General features: G+C 42.1%; 1 protein-coding gene across 1 annotated transcript in view; it reads right to left on the bottom strand.

Annotated features, from left to right (window-relative positions):
- The window catches only part of arhgef49 (Rho guanine nucleotide exchange factor 49), a 42628-nt gene extending 38714 nt beyond the window's left edge, over positions 1-3914 (bottom strand). The window contains exon 1 of the mRNA XM_005746221.1: positions 3807-3914. The gene's annotated coding sequence lies outside the window, so the exon portion shown is untranslated. The remainder of the gene's footprint in view (positions 1-3806) is intronic.
- Between the last annotated feature and the right edge of the window lie 866 nt (positions 3915-4780).

The raw sequence follows: 4780 nt of genomic DNA, 5'->3' as shown, positions 1-4780 counted from the left end.
GAGAGGAGAGGAGAGGAGAGGAGAGGAGAGGAGAGGAGAGGAGAGGAGAGGAGTCTTTCAGTTGACATAAAAGACAAAACAGCATCAAGGAAACAGGAGAAAAGAAGAGCAGGGGTTTGGAGGAAGAAGGGATGAGAGCGATGAAAAGATGGAGCTGGAGGGATGTATCTTAGTAGCACAGACAAAGACGTGGGGCTGCACGGGTGGGTGTTGGGACTGGAAATGAAAAGGATGAAGAGCCATTGATCAGCTGTCACCTCAGTTTACAGAGACCTGACTAACAAACATCAACGCTCAAATGCTCAGTAAACTCACTATTGTATGACAGTGCATTTACATTTATGCAGTTTAATGCACGGCCTGCTGCTGTGTTCTCATCATTTTTTAGATAGAAACAATTTCTAAAATGTGGGTCCAAATGCTGCATGTATCTTATGCAGCCAGTGGAAGTGCAGCACTTCCCCCATCCACCCAAAGTTGGTGCACATTTAGAGTCCTTGCACCTCGCCAAGGTCTTCTGAGGGCTAAAATAATTTCCCCAGAACATAATTTAGACCCCAGTCCTCATGGTGGAAAAGCAATGACTCCCAGAAGATCCTTGTCTTCGGGCAAAGTTCCTGCAATGGATATATATAGTTGAACACATAGCATACTTTGACTAGTACTTCCATCACACATTCATACAAGCATGCATGACACCTTACTCTTACTCTAGCTGTCTGCTCCAAGCCATCGAAATGTGAACATCACTAAAAATCAAACTTGACATCCCACAGTGGGTCCCACTTTACTGGCACCAAGCAGAAGATTCACCCACAAGATGCTCCAATAACAGCTAAGTTTATTCCTCTGATTTTTGTTAGAATAATTACTCTTCCTCATTTTCCTAAGTACACCTAACTATATACCAAAGCACCATTTAATTAGCGCTGAAGAGCCAACCACATTGGACTGTATCTTTCTATAAATGGCAGATGGAAATAGCTAATTACTATCCCCAAGAAACCTTTTGGTCATCCTAACCGGTGGGTACAGACATGATTAGCCTCACGTGAACCTTTTAAGCCCCGAGTCAAAAGCTCTCTTCTCCCACTCCCCAGCATCAATATCTCTATGCAAACCTGCCTATGTCAACTCAATTTATTTTCCAATTTCCCGCAGGGTGAAAGACTGCCTCCCTCTCTCTCCCACTGTCTACCATCCATCACTCTACAACTTTCCATTCTCTGATGCTTTTCTCTTTTCTCCCTAGGCAGCCATGTGTCCCATCCTCTCCTCTTTTATTTGTCAATTGTCCTCTCAGTTGAACATTTTAGGTACTGCTGTGTGTGCCTTGTGTGTCTTTGTCAGACAGGCAACTGAGAAGAGAAAGACAGGGGAAACTTAAGCCTTGATTATACTCTGTTGCAGACACGGACAGCTGGAGACATTGCTGTTAGACTTTTTTAATGTGCACTTGAAGTCCGCCGCCTGGTGCCCGTGCACAGTTGGTGCATTGTGATATGAAATCTCTGCAGATGAGTCCTCACGGCCACAAAAAACAGTCAAACGAACGGATGTCGACCCGTGCACACACAGTCTCATCATCAAATTTATATCACTTGGACCAAAAGGGAATGTATAATCCAGGCACTGGAGTGGTTATGTAAGTAATGGAGCAGGAAGAGGAACATTACGCAGACAATAATTTAACAAATTACTAATATGAAAAGGCTCTAATCCAAGTGGCTGTAGTACCTCAAATAGCCACTAGAGGTTTTTGACCCAAAAGTGAGTCGTTCGTTGTAGACTCACATTACCAGGAAGAAGTGCCACTTTGAATGCCAGGTGACCATGGCTACTAGGTGGCTTTAAGTAGTGTGTTTTATATAGAGTGTGTGATCTGAAGCCACAAGAAATTTCTAACAGTCTATCTCAAGCAATTTTTTTTTGCCTCTTTTAGCTTTTTGTTTTGATTTTATAGCACATTTACTACTTAAGTCCCAACTTTCACTGTCACCATTTCCAGCAACAGCAGCCAGCCGATAAACCTCTTGCACATTACCTGATGTCGAAAAATACAAAATATAAAAAACAGCAAAGACATCCGGCTGTACTTATATTTATCCAGAACCAACAAACAACAACTCCAAAAGACCTCACTTCCTGTGCCAATAGACAATGATTGCCGACTAAGATGAGTATTGATGAGAATTTACTGATACCAATGCCTTTAATGATTCTGCCTATGTGTCCAATTCTTTATCAATTGCTGTATTGATTCTTGATCAATTTTTTTCGTTTAGTGCAAAAGACACCCAACAAAGGCTTTCGGGATAAATTAAACTGCGCTAATATCTTTTGAGCCTTTACACAATATAGAACAAGAGTAGAGAATAGGTTAGCATGTGCAAATCTTCAATGCCTTATGACTGTATCTGTATCTGCAATTAGATCTTTGTGTTTTCTGTTTGCAACTATTACTGCAAATGTAATTATTTAGAGCTTTAGACTGTTGGTCTAAATCAAAATTTCTAAATCAATTTCAGGGCATCAACATGGAACCATGTAAGCTACAGCTGGCTGAAATAAACTACTTGAAAAAAGAAATTAAGGAGTTCTAGTCAAAAGTTTGAACAAGTTGGTAAAACAGGTCATTCGTAACGGTATAAGGAGTTTTATGGTGTCATTAGATGACTGCAAAACATACTTTATTGCAAGGAACTATCCCAACACAAGACTAATGTTCATAAGCACTGAAAAAAATTGTTATGAATTTGATCACCCATTCCTTCACCTCTGCTTTACAGGAAGCCACAGCCAAGGCCAGTTGATATTCATGCTGCTCTCTAAATAACCATCAGCATACACCAACACAAACACAAGGCTCTGGCCAGCTGCAGAGGAATACACTATCGACCAGACAGGAATTTATCAGCCACCATAATTAATCTTGTGGGAGGCGGGCAGTGAATGTCTGCCTGTGAGTGAATCTCTAAGTATGCCTCAGAGAGATACGGGGCGGGAGTGATGGCTCATATTGACGATATCTCTTGTGTAGAACAGCCCCGGTACAAACTCGCACACAGACAGACAGGCAGACAGTCCGCAACACACATACAGGCCCAAAATCTTTAGAGGGTCATCCAGACCTGAAAAGAAACTACTCACATCATGCAACGTTTTCAAAGATGTCTGAGCATCTACATCAGACTGCATCTGTTTATCTCGCTTTTCCTCCAGGAAAGACTTTGCCCTTTTGAGTTACACATTTAGTGATCACACACATCTCCCAGCTTTTGTCCGATACGAACACACGAATAAGCAAAAGTAGGTTGTAAAAATGGGCTGTACTATCAAAAGAAGCCTAGAACATCTATCTTTGTCCATGCAAAGCATCACATTACACCTGCTGTCATTCCTCGACTTCCCTCCATACAAGGCTCTATGAATTATTGAGCGATCCCTGCATCGTCAACTACTACACCTCCGATTGAGCAGAATAAATATTCAATCTGCTTTCACCATTCATAAAATGACAAGACCCCCTGTTTGCAAGAGACCACCTGCAAGATGAAACATAGGGAATTGAATGTATGATAATGGCCTCATTTCAAAGGCATTTTAAGAAAGAGGCTCATGCAGCTCTTTCACCAACCAGACCACATGCTTCTTTCCTTTTTGCTCTAGTTTTTCCACCGGTAACAACTATCTCCACTCTGCAGGTCTTTCCAGCACAGGGAAGGATGCATATGCCACAAACTCTTTCGCATAAGATAATAAAGGCCATAAAAGTGAAAAGAATTTTTGTATGTTTGTGTACTCACCTTTGTTACAAAGCAGCGTGTGTCTGTTGCTCGTTGTGTGTGTTATGAGCTCCGGAGCGCAGCGGGCAGCCTATCCTCTCTGTCTCGCTCCCACTGCGAGCTGGAGTAAAGTGCGTGTGAGAGAGAGAGTGTGTGTGAGTGTGAGCCCTCTCACTGGCTATTGTTACAGAGAAGGTAGCCAAACTGAGCATGCTCCAACATGAACAGCCCTTGCGGTTGGCATGGAAACCGGGAAGCGGCTGTCTTGCTCAAGTTGTGAGGTGCTTTTCAGACACACTCAGACAAATGCAGAGCGAAGTGCTGGCAGGTGCTGGCGCCGTGTCATCATCCTGGCCACGTTACTATGCTTGATTAATCCTTCATTCTCAGCGTTTCAATTCTCGTCAGTCAGAGTAAAGTGACAGCTGCTCTGACAGCCAATGACCTGGATCACACACAGAAATTCACACGGCGTCCTGGATAGAGTAATCCACCACAGTATGGAGCTCAGCACCGCACATGATTGTTAACCTAAATGTTACCAGAATCTGTGTGGGTTTATTAGGGATTATCATCCCACCAAAAATGTATCTTACCCAACTTTCCATGCTCTGTCCATAAACCCCAAGGCCACCAGAGTGAACTCATTGTAAAATATTTGTTGCATTTAATTTGCAACAATATTGCATTAGGGTATAAAACAAAGCATGTCTGTGTGGACCATTCATAGTGGCCTGCTGTCAAATTTGTAATTTATTGGTGCAAAAACCTGTCAATAGCTTGGATAAATTATTCACGTTGTTTCTAACATCTTTGTATAACCAGCTGTTGAACCATCCTAGGTAGAGAAAATAAATCTTTTGACAAGCATCAGTTCAGACACGCACATACCCACATTTTTAAAATCACAAGCATTGTGATAATATACGTTTTTTGCTCCCAAAGTTACAAAGCCCTCTAGTGGATAAAAGGCTGCTAAGTAGGAAACATCATGA

This window comes from Pundamilia nyererei, unplaced genomic scaffold (assembly GCF_000239375.1).
Source record: "Pundamilia nyererei isolate P.nyererei 1_Seehausen unplaced genomic scaffold, PunNye1.0 scaffold00175, whole genome shotgun sequence".
NCBI classification, from domain to species: domain Eukaryota; kingdom Metazoa; phylum Chordata; class Actinopteri; order Cichliformes; family Cichlidae; genus Pundamilia; species Pundamilia nyererei.
This window is presented reverse-complemented; position numbering and strand designations above follow the sequence as displayed.